Genomic DNA, 23,515 nt, shown 5'->3' with positions numbered 1-23,515 from the left:
CTGTTGTCTTACTAGGAAATTTTCTCAGTGTGTCCATTTTACAAGCCCCGTATCACAAAATCTACTCTTATAAACAGCTGGACTCGTCCAGAACAGTTTTACAGAAAGATAATCATTTGAATGGCAAAACAGTTTTCCATTTTTTTGCTGCTTAAATATTTTTCAAGTCCATCTAGTTCTCTTTTTTTTAATGTTTATTTATTTTTGAAAGAGAGAGAGAGTGCACAAGCGGGGAGAGGGGGCGAGAAGAGGGAGACGCGGAATCTGAAGCAGGCTCCGGGCTCTGAGCTGTCAGCACAGAGATCGACACGAGGCTCGAACTCACAAACCGTGAGATCATGACCTGAGCTGAAATCGGACCCTCAACCCGCTGAGCCACCCAGGCGCCCCGAGTCCATTTAGTTCTGTCTGAACCACCACCTCCCTCCGGATGAGTGCAGACCCTCCCAGCTGCTCTCCAGTCTGTTCTTTGTCCACTGGCTGTATTAGCCTTCTCAAACCCCAAACCCGATTTTGTCTTATCCCTGCTTCTGTGGTGTTCCATTGCTTCTATGAAAGGATCCAATTTCTTAAGCCAGACGTCAGTGTCCTGGCATATTTGGCCTCTCTGAACCACAGGCCCCAGCCCACATCGCCCGCACCCAGATGCCTCCGGACCCCTCCACACTGGCTTCTGCCAGTTTCCTTGATTCCTTCAACACTATCGGCCCACAGGGTTTTGCACCTGTGGTCCCTCCGCCTACCATCTTCCCTTCTGGCACATTCTTTACCTGCTCTTCTCCTACGCACCAGTCAGAGATCAGCTCAAGCTTCCTAGAGGAAGCCTTCCTTCATGACTAAGATGCCCCAGAGGCTGACCCTGGCATCGGGATTCATTAAGGACGTGATTCCAGAAGGTACTTGTGAGAGACTGAGGGCAGAAGGGGAGGAAAAGGAGCCGAAGGCAGTGCAGCTTGGGGAACGTTCCAGCTTCCTGATCCTCTGGGGAGCTCTGGGCTTGTAGCTTACAGCATGGCTGGTTTGATCTGTGGGAACAACTCCCAGGCCGCACCGTGGGGATGTCCTCTCTAGCTCTTAGTGGTGTCCACACAGAGTAGCTGCAGAAGCCCAGATTCATCCTGTTGATGGGATTCATGCCAAGTCATAAGACCTCTTCCCTGAGGCCCGGTGGTCAGTGTGGAGTATGGTGCTGGTCACAGGGCAAATGTAACTCCGATGTATTAAGATTGTCACCAGTCATGCATGCCATTCGGTGCCTGTTCTGTCTCCCTTAAGACCGGCTCAATTCTTTAGCTTGAGCAAAAGCCTAGTGGATGTTTCTAAGAAACCAGCTCATGTCACCATGGAGAAGACAGTCCACTCACTTTGTGGTGTCCAGATAATTTTCTGAGAGAGCAAGAGGGAAGAAAAGAGAGAAGGAGAAGACAGGGAGGAAGGAAGGAGAGAACTGAGAGATCAAGGGACTCCCTCGACGTTTGTGGTGGAGATTCATCACACTGGCACTGACCGCCTGACGGGCAGATTATTGATGGAGTAACTACCCACGCCCGGGGTGGAGGACCGACTGAGAGCAGGCGACACAAGTGATTCCAAGAACCTCACTCCACGAGGAGCTGGTTGGAGCTGGAGACCCAGCTCCTGTCCCATTTCTCATACACATCTCAAAGTGGGAGTGTCTTCCAGGCCTGTATGCGGCCTGAGGAGTCAAGGATGTGCATTTTCACATGACCTAGACCGTAGACATGAGCAAACCACTTCATGGTGTTTCCAGCCAAGAGAGCAGAAATGTCTTCCAGCCCTGGAGGGAATGCGAGCTGTGTGGACGGATAAGAGACGATACTTTTGTCTTTACAATATAACTTGGGGATGGTTTTAGGGAGGTGAAGGTAACTCTAGGCAATTTTGGCCTTGCTTGCTTGATCCGAGAACCTAAATCCTCAGGGTGCCTCCCCTCTGAGGCAACGCCTCTGTGTCCCATGTCCTGTAGACTCCATGTTGGTGTAGGAGGAGAAACATGCACTTAGGTTATTAGCCTCACTTGGGTTTCCATTTTAGAGGTGCCATCTTCTACCTCTGTGACTTGGGTTATCTGCTTAACCTCCGTGAGTCTCAGCTGTTCAACGGAGGCTAACACACCTCATACAGAAGTGTTCCTCTAAGGGAAAATTTGACGTGTGCCTAGCCCAGTGCATGGCACAGAGCAGTAATGGTGTCCAAAGTCATATTTCCGGATCAAAGGAACACAAATGAAACAGCTCCCCTTATAAGCTCTCCTTATAGAGCACGTCAAATAAAATGTTCTGGACACAGATGGAAAAAATGGGACACAACCACAGCGTCTACAAATTCGGTCAGTTTTATCTCCTTATGGAGCAGGGCCTAGGACACTGGGAGTGCAAGGAATTAGTACTACGGGGTGTTTATTTCTGTTCAGTATTTTCACGAAACTGATGGAGAATTCTCAGAGCAATAAAAAAGAATACCGTTTATTCCATCAGACCAATAGTCTCTAATCATGGGAGCTTTTGTGCTAAATATTGGAAACCACATTCCATTTGGTCCAGACAGAGCTGCCAAATACTGATTATTCTAATTCCATCGATCTTGGAATAATCTACTTTTATTCATTGGTATTTTGTTAGGAAGAATTTTTCTTTTTTTTTTGTTTTAAATTTTTATTTAAATTCCAGTTAGTTAACATATAGAAGAATTTTTCTTCTTCATTTGTTTATTTACATGTGTGAGCTTATGACTTTTTAAATAAAGTATAATTTTTCACTATCATTATTTTGATGTTCAAATTGTCCCAGATCTGGCTGGTAGGAGCCTTTTCAGATAGGTTCCTCTGTGTACGCAAGTGTGTGTGTGTGTGTGTGTGTGTGTGTGTGTGTGTAAAGAGAGACAGAGAGAGTGGGGAAAAAAACCAGGGAAAAAAAACCAGAAGTAGTAAAATGCTAATGCTTGAGGGATCTGGGTGAAAAGTATATGAAAATTCTTTGTATTGCTCTTTACCTTTAAAAAACAATTTTTAATGCTTATTCATTTTTGAGAGAAAGAGAGGAAGAGACAGAGCACGAGCAGGGGAGGGGCAGAGAGAGAGAGGGAGACACAGAATCTGAAATAGGCTCCAGGCTCTGAGCTGTCAGCACAGAGCCCGATATGGGGCTTGAAGTCACAACCGTGAGATCATGACCTGAGCTGAAATCAAGAGTCAGACGCTCAACCGACTGAGCCCCCCAGGCGCCTCATAGTAAGAGGTATTTTAAGATGCACTTATGTCGGACCCTTGTGAGATTTGACATATGATTTTGGATTTCTAGCTTCCATGGATCCACGGAAGGCCTGATCTTGGGCTCCTGCAATCTCACAAGGGCCATCAGCAGATGGGCTCCTCCCTCAGAGGCAGGGGTGTGCTTCAGGTCCCAGCGTACCTGCCAGCCCTCCTCTGTATTACCCGCCACACCTCATTTCCTAACTCCATTTTGCACATCTTAGGAATCGCCTACATTTTCCCCTTGGTCTTTTGGGAATCTCCTTGGACTTCAGTGACATATTAAAAAGCCCAAAGATCTGATTAGAACAACTCACATTTACAGAGTGCGTTCTGGGTCCTTTCCTGTGCCTTATTCTTCACCTGTCTTGCTGGGGAGCCAGGAATCTTCCCATTTTTTAAATAGGCTTGGAGAAGTCAAACATCTTGCTCAAGAAAAACCCAGTAGGCAGGAAACAGACTCATCCTGATCTCCCTGACTCCATGGGCCTTACTCATTCCCTCATACTTCGTGGAGCTCAAAGAACCTGCAAATGGGTCAATCCATTAATCTATCAGCAAGTATTTCATATAAACCTGTTGAACAACTCTGGCTGAAAGCCAAGGCTCCATTTATGGTTCAGCCTAATATGTTGGACTTCCCCTAATCTCCTGTATTGAACGTTGATCCAAATGACATAATCACTTATTGCTGTCCATGATTGTTCTGTCCTGCAGAACCTCCCTTTATCAGCAAAAAAATATTTGTGGAACTCTTAATCATCAGGACGCCTTGCACCTGAGGCCATCCGAGTAGCATCAACTCCCAAACACTATGCCTTAGAATTAACGAGAAGATTTGCACCGTGGACACTTTTCCTCCAGATTTGTTTTGCTTTATTGAAAAGGAGCGTGAGATACTTTCCGCACATGCTGAGCAGGAAGGTGAATTGAGGAGGAGCAAAAAAAGATCCAGAAGTCAAAAGCCAAGAGTTGGTGGCACAGCCTTGAAGGACGATGAGTGCCTCGTAATTGTTTTTCATTTACATTTGCTTTTTTTTTTTTAAATCAGGAGATTTCCTTCCTCAACTCATTTATTGTTAATGAATGCTCCTTGTTTCATTTGCCCAGACTTTGTGACACCGGGCGACATCTCTCGGAGGCCAAAACCAGTAGGTTGGTGGTGGCTGCCCGAAATACAAAATTGAGAAGAATTAGAAAGTTGAGTCCAGATACAGCAGGAAGAGAATCACGATTAGCTCGCAGAATTTCACACCCCGTGTTAGAGATTTATCCATCCTATACACAATAATATTCTGGATACCAAGCCTACAGATATTTAATAAGAACACCTAACCTTTGATAAGCACTGTCTCTCTGGTTGGCACTGTATTAAGTCTATTAAATTGATTCCCCCCCCCACCCAGTGTTTTTATTAAGGGTGCAGGCATACTCCTCACAAGTTGTGTGATGAATTTTGAAGGTGGGCAGACAAATCATTTTCATTACCGATAATCTGTGTGTTTATAATTATCTTCCGGTAATACTGGTTCTCTTTTAATATTTCCAGTAGTATTATTAAATTTGCTTTTTCAATGAGTCGATTTAAATTTTAAAGAGAGGATGAGAGTAAATGAATGACATTTCATGAGGCCTACAAATGAGGCAACAATCATGAAAACGGCACAAGGGTAGCTGGGAATTAGGGATTGCTGGAATTTAATAAGCCGGCGACGAAGAGATGAATAGATTTTCCATCTAACAGTCGAGGAAGCCGAGGCCTGGACAGTACTGATGCTCGATGGAACCGATGTGATACAGGGCCAGGATATGAACCCAGGAGATCTGACTGTGGCGGTCAGAAACTCAGGTGGCCCGTGGGTCCCCACCTCGTGGTGATCACCTATTTGTGACTTGGGCATGGGTAGCCCTGTAACTTACTTCTAACCAATGGTTTTGGTGAGTAAGCAGCTATGTTGGAAAGCCTGGCAGGGAACCAAGGGTGCTCTCCTATTAAAAAGGAACATTCAGGGGCGCCTGTGTGGCTCAGTCGGTTAAGCGGCCGACTTCGGCTCGGGTCACGATCTCGCGGTCCGTGAGTTCGAGCCCCGCGTCGGGCTCTGTGCTGACAGCTCAGAGCCTGGAGCCTGTTTCAGATTCTGTGTCTCCCTCTCTCTCTGCCCCTCCCCTGTTCATGCTCTGTCTCTCTCTGTCTCAAAAATAAATAAATGTTAAAAAAAAAATTAAAAAGGAACGTTCAAAAAGGAACTTAATAAGTCCTAACAGAACCAGCATCATGCACTCATTTATCCAACGAATACCTATTAAACCCTTATCTATTAAACTGCATGCCTGTTAAGGGTAAAGGAATTCTGTTCTATGACAAGAGTCGTTCCTTATGGCCACCTTGAAATTCTGTTCTCCACACTGTAATTCACTAGGGGACAAGCTCATCCCGCCTTTCAAGCCTGACTTCATTGGTTCTTTTTTACATACCTGCATTGCAGGAAATTGTCAGAGATCATTGCTCTCAAATAATTTCCAGGTAGAAAGCCCCACATAGGAGCTATCTCACCTCTCCTTGGAAACGAATACATGAAAGCAAGAAAGAAAACATGAGCAAGAAAAGACATCACTGAAGTGGACTCTGGTTTTCATTAAATGACAGAAGCAGATTATTAATTAAAACAAGGAATTAACATCACAAGGCCACAAAGACTACTTCAGGGCTGCCTTCTGGAGTTATGGCGGTAGTTCCATCAGAGCTATAGAAAAAAACAAATATGTTGCCGTTTTGTTTTTAATGAGATTCCTGAAACTAAGTCCATTTTTTTTTTTCTCTTTAGAGTTTCCGGAGTAAGGTGCTGAGTCAGACTTTGGACGACCATTAAGTAAACTTGCCAAATCCTTCCAAGGTTCACTAGCAAGTGACCTGGAAAAAAATTCATATTAAGGCTTTAAAAGTCTACAAGTGCCGGAAGAGCTTAAAATAGTTAACTCATCAACTGGCCCAGCATGAACTTGGGATAAGCTTGTCTTGCATGTTCCTTGTTGGGACCAGAAAACAAAAAATCAGAAAACAACTTCATCGGAGGAAAGGACGATTCCATTGTATAGGTCAAAATCAAACGCTTTAGGTAATGAATGACTACGTAGTTATTCATGTTCTGGCAGGGCTGATGAAATCACATTTTATCCCTTAATTTCCAAGTGACTGATCAGGAGATCTTGGAAGTTCATGAAATTACACTACTCTTCTAAAATGAACTGCGTAAGTTGCCTTCTTTCCCCCTTTTTCAGAAAAGTTTTGCATCGTCAGTACCTTAAAAGTGACCTGTAAAACTCACCTATGAAACCATATAGGCGTGGACAGGATAGGCTACATACATCGTAGGGTCCAATATGCAAGGAAAATGAGGAGTTCCTTGTTAAAAAAACAAACAATTAATAATTTCAAGATAGCGGCTTGCAAAGCATTAAACCAAGAACAGGGCCCTTGTAAGCATGAGACCCCACGCACCTGCCCACAAAGGTCCCATACGCATGGACTTGATGGAGACCTTTGACCATGACATTAATTCCTTTAATGGTTACTGCTTTATTCAGATTTTTTTTTTTCTTCGTGGGTCAGCTTAAGCAATTCAAACATTTTTTTTGAGAAAAATATCAATGTCATTTTAATTTATAGACAACTTGGCCTATAATTGCTCAGTATATTCCTTTCCAGTTTAAAAAATATCTACCATAGGGGTGTGCCTAGCAAGCTCAGTTGGAGAGCATGTGACTCTTGATCTTGGGGTTATGAGTTTGAGCCCCACATTGGGTGTATAGATTACTCAGAAATAAAATCTTTAAAAATTTTTTAATTAAAAAAATAAAAAATATCGACCATAATTGTAGGATCTTTGAAACTCTTACCATTATTTATTTGTATGCTCTCTGTACCTCAATAAAAACCCATGTCCAGTCTTTACAAAGAACAAAACTTTTTTTTCCCATTTCATTAACTGACGTTTTCATTCCTATTATTTATTAACTTCTTGTTTCTTCCTCTTCATTCTGATTTTCCCTCTGACTTTTATAGCCACAGATATTGAAAAAAAAATAGGGCTTGGACTCTTTCCCTTCAATAATCACTAGTTTTAAAAATCTATTTTTAGTTCCAAAAGTTTTGGAACAAACTTTGTTAATTAGGAAGAAGCAAGAGAGGGGTGCCTGGGTGGCTCAGTCAGTTCAGCATCTGACTTCAGCTCAGGTCATGACCTCACGGTCTGTGGGTTCGAGCCCCTCGTTGGGCTCTGTGCTGACGGCTCAGAGCCTGGAGTCTCCTTCGGATTCTATGTCTCCCTCTCTCTCTGCCCCTCTCCCACTTGCACTCTGTCTCTCTCTCTCAAAAATAAATATTGAGGGGCGCCTGGGTGGCGCAGTCGGTTAAGCATCCGACTTCAGCCAGGTCACGATCTCGCGGTCCGTGAGTTCGAGCCCCGCGTCAGGCTCTGGGCTGATGGCTCGGAGCCTGGAGCCTGTTTCCGATTCTGTGTCTCCCTCTCTCTCTGCCCCTCCCCCATTCATGCTCTGTCTCTCTCTGTCCCAAAAATAAATAAAAAAACGTTGAAAAAAAAAAAAAATTTAAAAAAAAAAAAAAAAAAGAAAAAAAAAAAAAAGAAAAATAAATATTGAAAAAAAGCGGGGGGAAGAAGCAAGAGACTAGTGAATGAGAGAACCCATGTTGGAAACCACAATGTCCATCCGGGCCACAGTTACTCTTATTCAACTGTCCTCACCAAAGGGAACCCAGGTGCCAAACTGGTGCTGACCCCTTTCAGAGAATATATACCCATAGTTTATAATTGCTCACACTTGCAAATGTCACTTTGGTGCAACACTTCCGCTGTAAATAAGGACAAAAAATAAATTTTAAAGAATAACCCTTTAAAAACGCTTGATGGAAGTTATGGAGTGGCGAACTTCCAATAAAACTTGATTTACAAAAACAGGTGGCCATTCTCTGGGATGTGATTGGCCAGTTTGATTTTTTTTTAATATTGCGTTGAAATATTTATCGAAACTAAGTTTTTTGGAAGCTCCTTTATATTTGCAGCCAGAGGGGTGGCTAGGTGGCACAGTATTAAGCATCCAACTCTTGATCTTGGCTCGGGTCATGATCTCGCGGTTCGTGAGTTTGAGCCCTGAATCGGGCTCTGCACTGATGGTGCGGAGCCTGCTTGGGATTCTGTCTCTCCTTTTCTCTGCCCCTCCCCTACTTGTGCATGCTCTCTCTCTCTCTCTCTCTCTCAAAATAAGTAAATAAACCTAAAAAATTAAAAAAAAATACTTGCATCCAGAATGAGAGCCTCACTTGCTTTACCCTAGCCCTGGTTCCGGTGAGTAACAAAAGTTGCACAGAAAGCGTGAGAAGGAAGCTAGGAAGTCACCACGTGCCTTCCATCCAGCCTGCCTTGTAAATCACATGACTCTGATTCCATCTTTGAGACTGCTACCACCGTCATCTACGTAGAGAAGCTAATAGTAATAACTATCTTTTACTAAAGGGCTTACTATGTGCCACGAATGTACTCAGCACTCTGCCTACGCTATTTCACTTTAAACATACAGCGATAAGTCATTACTATTACCAAAGCCAGGATACAAGTGAATAAACAGGGTTGGATAAATAAACAGGTTGGAAACTTGTCTGAGGTCATCTGCCTCGAAAGGGAGAGCCCAGACGTGGACCTTGGATTTGATTAGAAAGCTCAAAGCCTTAAAAACTGTATTTTATCACTTCATTTTATATGATTTTTTTTTAAAGCAGAATTATCCAGACCAACCCAAGTGGATCAGGGTTTCTCAGCCTCATCATTAGTGACATTTAGAGCTCAATAACTCTTCATTGTGGGGGTGCTTGCTGCCCTGTGCATTGCAGAATATTTAGTAACATCCTTGGTCTCACCTTCTGGATGCCTCTCTTAGTTAGGTCAAAATGATGTCACCAGACATTGTCAAATATGGTGAAATCACTCTGGTTGAGAATTAGGGCTCTAGATCTCTCTTTCACTAGACTTTTTCTCAAGATACTATTTAAAATACACACACACACACATATGTATGTACACACACATATGTGTGTGTGTACATATATATACGTGTATATATATACTATTTTAGTGCAAAATTTCAAGAATTCAATGCAAATTCCATTCATTAAAATGAGCATGCATTCATTCCACAAACATTTATTGTTTCCCTAGAGACCTGTATACACACAACTTTAAAAATACCTACATCGGCAGCTGTGAACTTTCCAAGATATGTAGGAATGAGGTATTAATTGTTGGAGATCACAATCTGCAGTATGGATTAGCAATGAAACAAAAAATTGGCTTGTCAGGCCAGATTAGGTTGACCAGTTTATGAACCCCAGGAGCAGCTGAGTTCATTGTAACAAAAGGTGCAATTGACAGAACGCATTCCATTTACCCAATTCGGAAGGAATTTCACTTGCCTTTGAAACAAAGTTTAGGGAATGTATAAATTTCCATACGTGTTGAAATTGCTTTGGGAATCTGTTCACTACTAACATATTTACCTTGCAGTACAAACAGTTCCCATGGATCCTGTATCATCATCCTTCCGAAAGTCAGTTGAGAAAAATGACTTGTAATCATGATATTGCTCAAGCCACGTTGTTGGCAATTCGATTCTAGGCAGTGACTTTGGGAGACACGTTTGTCTCAACAAGTTAATGCATTTCTATTATTGAATAATTAGGCTGCTAATTAGCTGGGTACCAGTGCTGTATGGGGAAAATATTAGGATTTTTTTCCTCCTGCCTACCACTAATTCTACTCGTTTGAATAGATAGCTGGTAATACTTCAAATCTCCAGTAAGTTGTAAAAACTTAAGCCATCAAACCAAATGTTAAGGGCTATGCACTCAACTGGCTGTTGACTTCACCTTTGAACACTATGTGAGTTGGGGGTTTCGGACAGTCTAGTCTTGATCTGATCTGCTTTGTCAGAGCCCAGTATCTGGTATACGGTAAAGGGCTCACATCCTTAGCTGGAAAAAAAAAATGGATGATCTTTAGAAGTTCCTTAGCTTCATTCCCTAGAAGACTCACCAAAATCTGTAATTCTGGAATGACTATGAAATCCTGCTTCTTATCCTCTGCCACATTCCAAATAATCTTTTAACACCTTTTGATATAAATACCTGAATCGTTAGCTCATTCTTCGACCTTGAGAGTTGATTAGATTGTTGCACTGGGGTTGAACTTAGATGCCTCCTATTGTGCTGACCCAGTACTTGACTCACAGTGGAGGATGGCAGGAGGTATTGCCAAGTTCTACCGTACGAGGGGGAATTTTTTTTATTACAGGTCTGAGCTGCTGGGATCCTGAATATGCGTTACCAGGGCACATTAAGGGCATCAAATTCACTGTCCCTGCAATCTAAACGGATTGCAGGCTTGGCTTCCCAGAAGTGTTACCAAACTTTATGAAAGACTTCAAAAAGTAGCTGCATTCTGCAGTAATAAAAAAGGGAATCCGAGCCAGCGCAGTGGTAGGTAACATACACGGAGATTGTCTGTGCCGGTCATAATGGCTGTTTGCTATAAGCACTCTCTCACTTTTGTCTTCCTATTGATCGGAAGGACCTGGGATCATCTCCATGGATAAGGGGACAGAAGCTTAGAGGGGTTAAGAAATGTGCCACAGGTCACAGAGCTAATAAGTGGTAGACTTGTTTTCTAAATCGAATACTTATTTATTGTATCTTTTTTATTTTATTTTATTTTATTTTATTTTATTTTATTTTATTTTATTTCATTTCGTTTCGTTTCGTTTCGTTTCGTTTCATTTCATTTCATTAGCTCTTCCATACTCCTTCACTTTTTAAAAATTTAAATCCAAGTTAGTTAACATAGAGCTTAATGATTCCAGGAGTAGAATTTAGTGATTCATCACTTACATCACCAGCGTTCATCCCAACAAGTGCCTCCTTAACATCCGTCACCCATTTAGCCCAACCCCCCACCAACATCTCTTCAACAGCCCTCAGTTTGTTCTCTGTATTTAAGAGTCTCTTGTGCTTTGTCTCTCTCTCTGTTTTTATATTATTTTCGCTTCCCTTCCCTTACGTTCATCTCTTTTTGTTTCTGAAATTCTACATATGAGTGAAATCATGTAGTGGTCTTTCTCTGACCCCCTTATTTCGCTTAGCATAATACAGTTTACTTCCATCCGTGTGGCTGCAAACGGCAAGATTTGATTCTTTTTGATCACCTAGTAGTATTCCATAATACAATCTTCCACATCTTGTTTATCCGGTTGTCCGTCGATGGACATCTGGGCACTTTCCATACTTTGGCTGTTGTCGATAGAGCAACTATGAACGTTGGGGTGCATATGTCCCTTCGAATCGAGCGTTGGCTGACACCCTGACTGCAGTCTCATGACAAGACTCTCAGACAGAACTGACCAAGTGAGCCACCCTGGATCCTTGATCTACAAACAGCATGAGAATAAGATTTAAAAAAAAAAAAAAATTCTTCCCGTTTTAATCCAGTAATTTTTTTGTGTGAAATCGGTTATGTGGCAATAGGTAACTAATACAAAAGGGGAGAATGTTTTCAAGGGAATGATCATGATGACAAGCCATGGGACCCGGGATGGATAAGCAGGAAAGTGAAGAAATGTGGGGTGTGCAAAACCAGCTGGATGGGTACAAGTGCAACAAAGCCCCACCTCCTCCGGGCGCCTGGGGACTCAGTCGGTTGAATGTCCAACTCTTGATTTTGGCTCAGGTCACGGGATCAAGCCCTGCGTCGGGCTCTGCACTGAGAGTGGAGCCTGCTTAAGATTCCCTGTGCCCCGACCCCCACCTCTAAAAACTGAAAAATTAAAAAAAAATTTTTTAAAGTCCCAGCTCCTCCCTATGGTCAACATAACCCAGCCCCTGACGTCCTCTGATGTAATCTCTCCCCGTCACCCTCGAGCTCGCTGGCTGCTATTGCCACACACTGATTCTGCTGGTGCTATTGTTATACCTTCTTCAGTGAACCAAGTTCATTCCTGTCTGACAACGTTCTGCAGTGACAATCCCTTTACCCAGGACACTCTTCTTCCAGATCCTTACATTGCTGGCTCCTCCTTCGTTACATCTCCACATAAAAATCGCTTATCCAGAGAGAAACACCTTATCCAATGCTGCCATTCCCTACCCCCTACTAAGCTGCTCAATAACATCACCCTGTTTTAGTTCCTCCATAATTCGTCGCACTATCTAAAATTTTTACTAGTTTGCTTCTTTGTTTACTTATTTATTCCTTCAGCCAAGAATAGAAGGGAACAGGCATTTTAGCTACCTGGCTCACTGCTGTGTTCCCCGGCATCTTAAATAGTGCTTTGGCCACAGTGGGATCCTAATAAACAGCTGCTGAATGGATGGATGGATAAAAAGAAGCAAATGGAGAGAACGTCTTGAATCCCGACTCACGCACACAGTACAAAGTGTGGACAACCAGGAAGTGCAGTTAGATGGTAACTGAAAGGAGCAATGGAGAAGCTGAACAAAGACACCTTCAGCCTCAAAGGATCCTAAACCACTATTCATGACTCACCTCTGGGAAGGAAGCCAAGCACAGTGAAACCAGATCCTGATTTCTGAGTGGACGTGGCACTTTAGCCACACGAACAAGGGTTCTGATGCGTCAGGAAGAGATGGGAAGGGATCTCCCATGTGGGGCTGGCCCCCCATCCCTACACCGTATCTAATCCTATCTTGGGAAGCTTCTGAAACACCACGAGGTCATCATGACTCCTTTGGCGCTCTGACTATGGCCACATGGTGACGTAAACGTTATTTGCAAAGTCATTCCTCTAATTTCATAGAACACACTGCAGCTTCAAAGAAAATTCCACCAAAACATGAGTGATCTTGTATTCGTTCACTACCACACATCATCTTACGTTCCACCCTAATTGGACACTCTGAACCTGATATTAACACACTATTGGCAACTAAAGCCACAGTAGCCTCACCCCAATTATGAAATTACAAGCTATTGACACATCACATGTGGGCATTTTTTAATCATTAAAGACAACCCCGGGAATAGTTTAGATTTTATGCCCATCTGCATGGTGCTCAATGTCTATAATTAGGCAACTTGAGACTTCAAAGGGTGTGAAGTCCGATTCCTTGTCTTCATGAATCACTAGCCCCTGTGAGTAGATCTCAGCACATTGTAGGACTGTTAAACACATGCTTAACGTCTTAACCCAGAAAATAAATTCCTGGTTTGAAAGGGAAGTGGTTTTCTTTCATTCTGATGAAAGGCATAAGTGTGTGTTTTGAAAACTGTTACCAGAGCGATAATGAAATCATCTTTAGAGTTGGGAACCGTGGTGATTAAGAACCAATATTTCTTAATAGGAGGCTGATTTGTGTGGCAACTTTCCAGCCCACAGGCATCGTGTGGACCAACCGAAGTGGCTTCATTTCATTTAACCTGAAACACAGCTTTGGGATGCGTCCCAAGAAGCACTTGAGTGGCATAGCCAATGCTCAGCATAGAAACTGAAAACAACAAACACAAAAGTGATGGGTAAAGCAATGAGGAAATATCAATGATCTTCCGAGAAACAGATTTCCGGTGTTCATGATGTTTTTCTTTCCTTTCTTTTGGGGATTTTCTATTCTCTTGCTACACGACTCAAGTAGTACTCATTTATCTGAAATCACTCTACAGTCATAACCTGAAGGAGAATTCCTGAGCAATTTTTCTGGGGTCAAAATTAGAACCATCTTATGGACTCCTCCTGCTTCACTGGAAAAAAAAAGATATTATAAAAGAGACTCTTGGTGGTTTTCAGTGGAAGTTTATGATCTCTGTTAGGCTGAGGGAAGCTCGAAGAATAGGAGAGATGCTGAGCAGGAGAACAGAGAGAACAGGAGACAAGGTGAAGAATAGAAAAAAAAAAATAGAGGAGAAAAGGAAGGGTAGGAGACGCTAAGCAGGAGAAGAGACTTGCTGGGTGAAGGCAAAACAAAGCCAAAGAAGTTCGTGTGCCAACAGGCATGAGTCCTTTGTTGGTGAGAAGCCATGTAGCTATGGCTGGGGTAAAGGCTCTTGAGTAAAAATGCCCTAAGTGGAAGGGTTTCTCTGGGGTTACATCACCCCTATCCATGTGTTTGTCTCCCCACCCAGATCCATTTTTGCCCCCCTCCATTCCTGAGAGTCTGACCTCCATGGTAAGCACCACTTGGACTCTAGATCCTTTGCCGGTGGCTGCGTTTGGATTTAGCCAACGGGAGAGCGCCAAGAGCAGGATATCAGAGGATGGGAAGTGAGAGAGGTCAGAGTATCGCTTCTGTCACCGCTCTGGCCTCATGTCCAGCGCTGGCTTCATCCCACTAGACGACAGCTCCTTCCAGAAGGACTCTCCTCCCCTGATCCAACTCTCACTGGGCACCTGCAGGAAATATTTCCTGTACTTGCCCTTCAGGCTATAGCCCTAGACCTCAGCATAAGGTTGTGCTTCCAAACGATCTCTCAAATGCATGGAAGGAATGAAAGAAACAAATGTTTGTTTCTGATAACCAGGGGAAGTACATTCTATCAAGAACTCTTCATGTAAACTCATTCCCCCAAGGGGGGAAAAAAAAAAGAATTAATGCCCTTTTCCTACAGTGGCAGATCAATGACATCATCATGACAGATTTGTGCCAAGCAAGCAAGCTAATTCCTTTGTGTTTAAAATAAAGACGAAGTGTTCTACAGGACAAAAGAACTTCAATCCCTAATACCATTTCTAGAAATGACCTCTAAGAAGAAAGAAATGATTTTTGATGAGGAAAATAAAAAAACACTTTGAAGAAGCTTAAGTGGAACTCTAGGTCCCTTCCCTGAACCACACAGATAGAGCAAGGCGTCAACCCACTGCTCAAGCCAAGAAAAGAAGCAATCTAGAAAGAGAAACCAAAAGACTATTGAATTCCCTACTTCCTTGCCAAAGTACATAAACCAAGGGTCTTTAGGCATCCCCATGAGATACTTCCTCCTACACGTTTTGGCCCATAGCCAGTCAAAAATCCCCTGAGATTAATTACGGCTCAAGAATCACCATCCCCACCAGGGATGAGATAAAATTCTTCAGTGAACTCATCAGGAACTCTGTGTACAGGGGGGAAAAAAAGGCAAAATCAGGAAAAACAATGCCCTCTGGGGATGGGCCAAAATTCTTACTTCTGAGCACTTAATCACAAAATAGATATCTTATCTACATTCCCATCAACCACACCCTCAACTAATACTGGATTTGAACGCTGGGGTCCACGGCATCCAGATTTAGGAATAGTTTATTATCCCATGCTGGTAATTTTGAGGCAGATAAATAAAAACAACCAATTAAAAAATGGTCAACGATAAGTGGTAGAGAAGATGGAGGAAAAATGTGAAGGGAATGTGTACTTTGGGAAACAATTTTGTAAAGACCAAACATGCCTCTCTGGGTTGAAGACTTTTATGTGTCAGACGGAATGAACATCCAAAGGCTTGCAAAGATTCTGATTTGACAGTAATAATATTTCTCTTGAAGAAAAGACTAATGATATACTGCTACACATAGGAATCTTCCAGGCCTACTTGCCAAAGCCGGTTATTATCTGCAGTAAACTGAGATCGTGGGGGTAATGTCATCGTGTCTTGTTCTATTTTTTAAACACATTGGGATAATTACAGAATATTATGTGAGTGCCCCAAAACACCTAAAGGAAGGGAGGCACTGCCCATAAAACCGGCTCCCGCAAGGAAATCCATATAAACTTATCGTGTCTGGTGCCCAGAACATCGAGATTCCTTTGCCCCTTTCTGTCTCTCTCTCCTTCAGGACACCTGGACCAGGTCTGTAATATTCGTGTGGGGAGAGGAATTCAGTCTCGACCCAGACATGACCAGTCCATAAGACAAGAACTATGATATGAACGCCTCTGACTTGCTTCATTCCTCTTAGTTACTGGCTTTGTAAACAACCACAGATGAGGTAGCCCTTCCCCAAACGTGCCCAGAGCACTTACCTCCATGACCTTCTGCTAAAGGCCTTTTGGTTGGGTGCCATTTTGAAGCCCTTTTCCCTTCCTTTCTCCTCTGAGTATTCTTTGACTTTCAGACAGATACTGGCAATAATTGAAACCCATACGTTGGTTTTCTGTGCCATAGAACCCAGAAGGTGCTGGCTTGAATTCTTGCTTCTCTTTCTTCTCCCTTCTCCATGTGTTGGAACCCTTCCAAAATCCCATGCTGCTAAAGACATTACCAAGATACATTTTTCACATTGCAAAAAGAAACTGTGAACCTGTTTCCACACATGAAGATGTGCAAGCCACAAATAGTTAAAGCTTAACTTGACACAGCAGCAAAATTTTAAAAATTGCGCACACATATTCTCCTTTTCATGGTCCAAATCACTGGACTACTTATATATGAAGAGGAAAATTACCAAAATCACCAGTAAGTACATTTTGACACTAAAAATATTGAATCTAGTGTGTTAAAACATAATTAAAAGAATTAAGTCAACAAGAAACTGGCATATCGGAAAAAGGAAGTATAACCCCTCTTGAAGTGGTTCTGTTCTTTATTCTCCATTGTACAGGTGAGGAAACCAAGGCACGGCCAGAAGATACCTACCCAAAGATAAGGGACAGAGCTGGCCTCAAACCCCGGCAGGTCATCAACATAAACCCTGGCCACACACATATTGACTTCGCCATAATGCCTTACTCCGGAAAAGCAGTAAATAAGAGAATGTATTGAGAACTTACTATGTGCCCGCCATTGTACTCTGTGCAGTGGGCGTAACACAGGAAGCAAAAACAGACACATTTCCTGCCGCCATGAAGCTCCCAGTCTGGTGGGAGAGAAGGACGTTTAATCAAACATCGTCTGGGGTGGGTGGCCGGCTCTGTCAGTGGTGCCTACGACTCTCGATCTCAGGGTGGTGAGTTCGAGCCTCCTGTTGGGTGTAGAGATCACTTTAATCAGACATTACTGAATCGGGGGTGGTTCATGGAGCCATAAGTGCCTTGAATGGTACCATGGTTCCAATTATGGGTGAGGGTGTTTGGTCATTGAGAACTCCTCCTATAGACGCCCTCTGATATGTTGGTCTTCCTTTGAGGATGACATTTATAAGAGCATTTGATTTGCTCAAATTCATATATTGTTTAGGGCATAGACCCCTCTCAGTTCAAAGTGTCCCTTTAGGGACCTCGGTGCACACACTGGACCCCCTTTTCATTTATCCTGCCTTGTTGGGAGCAGGGGGCGGATTATTCCCTCCCTTTGCAGGTCAACGTCATGTCCAATCAGCCAGTCCCAGGATGGCACCACCCAGATTTATCAAGTCAGTAAAATCAAGTCTATACACTGAAAACCTTGGGAATTGTCTTGGGAATTGCCGTAGAGGAGCCTCCGGAATATGATTATTTATTGATGAGGCCATAAAACCTATGCTCCCCTAAAGGTCATTCATCTCAGCTACGTGAGAACTGTTTGAAAGAAGATCGGGTTTCCACCGGGGCTGGGTTGGGACTTGAAATGGAAAGAAAAGAATGGTATGAACAAGAAGCATCAAAACCTCATGCAATCGACATTTAACTAAACATGCACGAAACATAAAACCTACAGCGACAATCAGGTGCGACTCAGATTCGTGTGTATGTGGCCACACGTACATGAGGATCTAGGTATATATACAAATACGACTTAGTGTGGGGTGTGGTTGACGTTAAATCTGACACGGGGTGCGGTAGAACAATCCAGATATAGGAGAAAAAGGAGTTTGGGAAAAATCGTGGGGTGGAGGCTTTCCCTGTGTTTGGGATTAGGCTTCCGAAGAACAACCCGAAGCGATCATCTTCTGTTTGCTGTTGGTCAGATTTTGAAAATATTTCTTTTAATTGTCTGAATCGAGTGGCCTTCTGTCACCACACTGGCACTCTTGAATTCGCACCCCAGGAACTTACGGGGCGCCCACACTGCTGAATGACCCTCACGTTCCTCTTCAAGACTTCACCCCATCTGCACCTTCAGAAGCCCCTTTGGGCTCTGCCCTGGCACCGGAGACAAAATCAACAGCGTCTTCTCGCCTGACTCTGGCAAGAGACAACATGACTGCCCTTCCCAGTGAGGGTGAGGAATGTTGCCCGATGAACCTGTTCACCTCAGCTCCCTCCATCTGGTGAGTGATTCAGAGGGAGGCCGGCCCTGCTCTGTCTCCTCACTGGATCTGGTGAGCCCGATAAACAGGCAGTTTGCCTTTTGATGTGTCTAGACACAGAACTGACTCAGAAAGTCCCTGTCAGGAGCTCCTACAAAAAGTGCAGAGAAACTCAGGAGACGAAAGGCTGGCTTCCTAAGCGCTGCACTGAGCAGGCCCCTGAAGGGCTAAATGCTCTTGGGTTACTCCCTCTCTTCCCATGAAGGAACCAGATGATGAGTCAGCGGCTTGAAAGACCCTGTTCTTTCCTTTCCTTCCTGAAAAACAAAAATAAAACTTCCAAGTGCCAGTAAAAAGCTTCCCTCTAACAATACCTCTTTACCTATTTATGTTGCCACGATTCAGAAAAGACTGAGCCATCCCGACGAAGACTAAAGGGGTCTGCATATGTAAACACGCTTTTCCAGGCCTCTTTCAGGTGTTTTCTAGACAGGGGTTCTGAACCCGGGGGTGAGGAGGGGGGGCATCGAGATCTGTGGACGCTTGAAGAGCCATCCAAATTGGGGGTGCGGGGTGCATGAGCATTTTCAGGATGGGGTCCACAGCTGGGAGCTCGAAGGTGTAGGATCTATCTGTTAGCTCTCCAACCCGACTGAACCGGTATGGCTCCTATTTCCTGAATCTGTACTCGAGGCCGGGCATTGTTCTAAGTACTCATTTCCTCGTCCCAACCAAGTTATGAGTCGGCGGCCCCATCTTCCTCAGCCCCATCTTACAAACCCCAATAAAAGTGGGCACAACCAGAACTCCGACCCAGGCCCTCTGGGTCGAGGCCTCGTGTCCCTAACCCCTGGCCTGGACTGCCTCTCCGAAATGAGAGGAGGCAAAGTGACTCATTCGTTCCCACTTGGGCTGTACCCGGTCGGAGCGGGAAACTGAAAATCAGGCGGCTCCAACAGAGAAACGCTGCGGCATCCGGGCGATATTTTGATTGAAATCCCACAATATGTGGCAAGCTCTCCTCTGTGCTGCAGGCGCGGCTGGCGTAAAAAGCTCGTGAGCGACAGCTACCTGCCAAGCACCTCGGACCCGTCCAGGAACTCCGTTTTCCTGCCTTCGGTCTTCAGTCTCCCCGGGAGGCCATCTCGCAGAGAAGACATATAGGCTTCATAGGGAGATCTACAATGAGCAATGAGCTTGAGTATGGATGCTTCTAGGCACAAACACACTCGCAGCTGGTGAGATAAACATTGCCCAACAGGCTCCGCTTTTCTCTCCTGACGTGATGCGCTAAGCGAGCTCAAGTGGTGAATGCTGTCACGTCTGTCCTGCTCGAGGGCCTCGACAGGAGCCTGTGCTCCGGACAGGTGCCGCATGTGACAGTCGCGGGCAAGTCATCTGTAGGAACAGCAGTGGTGGAGGGGTGTCAGCAACACTAGCCGTCCTTCCATTTGTGAATTTTGTTCACGTGTTCTTGTGCCGGATCTTGGGCTCGAAGAGCTACACGTTTTCTATTACTTTATCCAAGCAACCCTGTGACCAGAACTGCTGTAACTACTTCACAGATGAGTAACAGAAGCAGATAGAAGGTGAGCACGGGGACAAGAACCACACAGAGAGTGGAGCTCAGAGCCACGAAATGAGCTGATGTCACTGGTCACGCTACATAGTTGCTCACTACCTTGTGTCTTGAAAATGTGTGCGCGCGTGTGTGTGTGTGTGTGCGTGTGTGTCATTTGTAACCCAAAGTTTAATAGGCAAAAACTCAGATTCCTATCCTCGATCATTTTATTATATTTTTCTATTCTCGAGTGTTAGAAGCACAGTAACCTTTCCATCCTTGTTTGAAAGATGACGTCTGTCTAGTGACTTGATTGATAAGCCAGTAAACACCTTTGCTCACTGAATAGGAAAAATTATTTTCCTGGGGAAGCTGCCTTGCCTTAAATGAAACCAAAGTGCTCGGGTTTACGACTCGCCTCTGACTCGTTTTCTGGGTTTGCACGGAAATCCAGGAGAAAGGCTTATAATTAAGCCAGGTGTTTGTGCTGCGGTTTTTTCTTATCGTTGCCCTATAGATGCTCGAGAGGCATCAAGAAATAGAATCCAGAGTTCGTGAAAAATGAGATGAACCTTCCGGTCGGTGTCTTGTTCTGAGTCGGAGACGGAAGCCGTTCCAATGGCTGCGTTAGTTCAGGGAAGGAAAAGCACCTGAGCATTAAAGATTTACCAAGTTGTATTTCTGCGGTTCTATTTTTGGGCTCTGCTGATCAAAAAGCCCTGTACCTTATGAACCCGGACTCTGAACATCCTCTCCCTAGTTTACTATAAAAAGGAGATTCTTTAATAAAAAATAGAGCTAAGGTGAGAATCCAAAAGGCTCCTGAGTCCTTAGTTTTCCTTGCGGGTCCCGAACTTCTGGCTGAACAAGCACAACCTGGCGAGTGGTAGGAAGGAAACAGAAGTGAAGTGTTGTCTTCCTTTGAGGTCTTTCCTCAGAATGAAGAGTTAAGGAAATGGTCAAAACGAGGGTTCCTGACTTAAGTTAACGATGCTTTCTTGGGAGGGGGAAAAAAAAACACAACAAAAAACACTTGACAGGAAGTGCGGTGGGGCGTATGTTTGTGAGGAAAACAAGTGGGGCTCTGGAAGATTCTCTAACCTGTGTCACAAACTGGCAGGTTTTGAGCCAGATGTGGACCTCAGCAATGCTTTGTGTGGCCTCAGTGGTGTGTTTTAAACTTTGAATTAGTTGACAACTTTTAAAAGTCAGATTTCCTCCTCAAAGTTGGGATTTGCACTTCTCTTCAAAAGTGGGAACTGTCTGCTGTGGACCAGCTGGGCACGGTGGGTAACACAGACCCCTGTGGGGAGGCCGGGCCCTCCCTGGTGCACCCCAATTTCCATCGCCTATTGCCTCCCTCTGGGTCTATGTGACCCATTGAAATCTCTTGCCTTCCTCCAGTCTCCATTTTATTTACCTCCAAAATGAAAAAAAATATATATATTTTTAAGTATTTAGTTCTGTTCAGCTGTAAAATTCTGTAAGAGAAGTACCTTCCTCCACTCATGAAAACTCTCATGGAAGAAAGTGGGAAGAGAGACTCAACATTATGTTCCTAGTGATTTCTGGGCTGAGAAATTTTTCTAGAGAGCTCTGATTTGCATGTCTGATTTCTTTTTCTCTTATTTCATTCTCTTTGATTCTTTCCCCTAAAAAAAAAAAAAAAAAATCAGTATGTTCTCCGGCTGCCGCTTGGCCCTTCACACAGCTCTGCCTTTTCTTCCTGGCGACATTTTCAGGTTCCGAGATTGACACTTTTAGCAGTCACGTCAGACTCATATGACTGAAAACTCGTCTTTTGGCTGATGTGAGCCGTGTCCCCAAATTAATCTTCCAACCTAGCCCCTAAAAGCACAGGGGTTCTTGAACACATGCTACAGGGGCACCTTTACAAGCTAGGCAGGTGCCGACTGGACATTGACTTTCTATACAAAGCTGATCAGAAACTAGTCACATACATGTGCACACGTGTATGCTTGAGCATGTACACACACACACACACACACACACACACACACACTGAGCCCTGGCCAGCTTTGCAGATGTGTTTTACTTACCCCATTTCGTATTTAAAAAAAAAAATTGTAATCCATTGTTTACAAACAAAATAAAAAAAGAGACATTTCACATGAGAAATCCAGTTATCTGGCCACTTTAAAAAATTTTTTTTAATGTTTACTTATTTTTGAGAGAGAGAAAGACAGTGTGCAAGCAGGGAAGGGGCAGAGAGGGGGAGACACAGAATCCGAAGCAGGCTCCAGGCTCCGAGCTGTCAGCACAGAGCCGGACGTGGGGCTGGAACTCACAAACTGCGAGATCATGACCTGAGCCGAAGTCGGACGCTCAACCGACTGAGCCACCCAGGTGCCCTCCCGCTTTAAAAAAAATTTTTAATGGCTCCTCTTTAAATAGAAAGCATGTCGAATGTGGGCTGACGTCCCCAGACGACAAGAATCGGCCAGGCTGAACAGCAGCTGCCTTGCCAGAGATGGGTCTGTGCTCTCCAGGCTGCCAGAGGCCCAGTCTAGCACTTTTGTCACCAACCCCAATTTTCCAGCTCCAGACAGCATGGGAATCCGATCTACAAGTTCCTGTTTGGATCTGAAATGCCTTTGTCCTTCAAGAACAGGATGCGAATCTAGATCAGATCAAACACCCGCACCCCTGAGGCAGAAGCGTATACTTGCGTTGTTCCCATTTTACAGATGATAAAGAGGGGCACGAGAAATCAAGTCCACTGTCCAAGGTACGTGCCCCGTGAGTGGGCCAGCCAAGGTCTCTGATGCAAGAGTCCACTTAACCAAATTATGATACTTTCTTTCTTTTTTCTTCCTTTTCCTTTTTTCTTTCTTCTTATCTTTTTCTGTTTTGTTTTTGTTTTAGAGTAGTGTTTGTAGGAACAGTGAGTTGACTTAAAAAAAAAAATCTGGAGTTAGAGGGGCACCTGGGTGGCTCAGTCGGTTCAGCATCCGACTCTTGATTTTGAGTCAGGTCATGGTCTCGTGGTTCGTGAGTTCAAGCCCCCCGTCGGGCTCTGTGCTGATAGCGTGGAGCCTTCTTGGGATCCTCTCTTTCTCTCTCTCTCTCTCTCTCTCTCTCTTTCTTCCCCTATGTCTCTGCTCCTCCCCCACTCATGCTCCATCCCTCTATCAAAAAATAAATAAACTTTAAAAAAAAAAGAAAGAAACGGAGCAACAGATGTCCCCCAAGAAGGCACGTGCTTCTGGAAGCAGGCTGCTCTACCTTCCACCACGTCCTTTTTATACACAATGGCTCCAAAATCCGTCACGACACTGCCAGACCCCTCTGCCACCAGAGCTGACTTCTCCAATAGGCACAATGCCTGGGGATCATGATACTCTGGGTCCACAAAACTGCTTTAACTTTTTTTTTTTATTAGAAGAGAGGTAAATATACTAATAAACGTATGATAATGAATCCAACCTGGATTGTGTTTGTCTTCATGGCAATGC

The sequence above is a fragment of the Panthera onca genome, chromosome A3 (genome assembly GCF_046562875.1).
Source record: "Panthera onca isolate mPanOnc1 chromosome A3, mPanOnc1 haplotype 2, whole genome shotgun sequence".
Classification (NCBI taxonomy): Eukaryota; Metazoa; Chordata; class Mammalia; order Carnivora; family Felidae; genus Panthera; species Panthera onca.
This window is presented reverse-complemented; position numbering follows the sequence as displayed.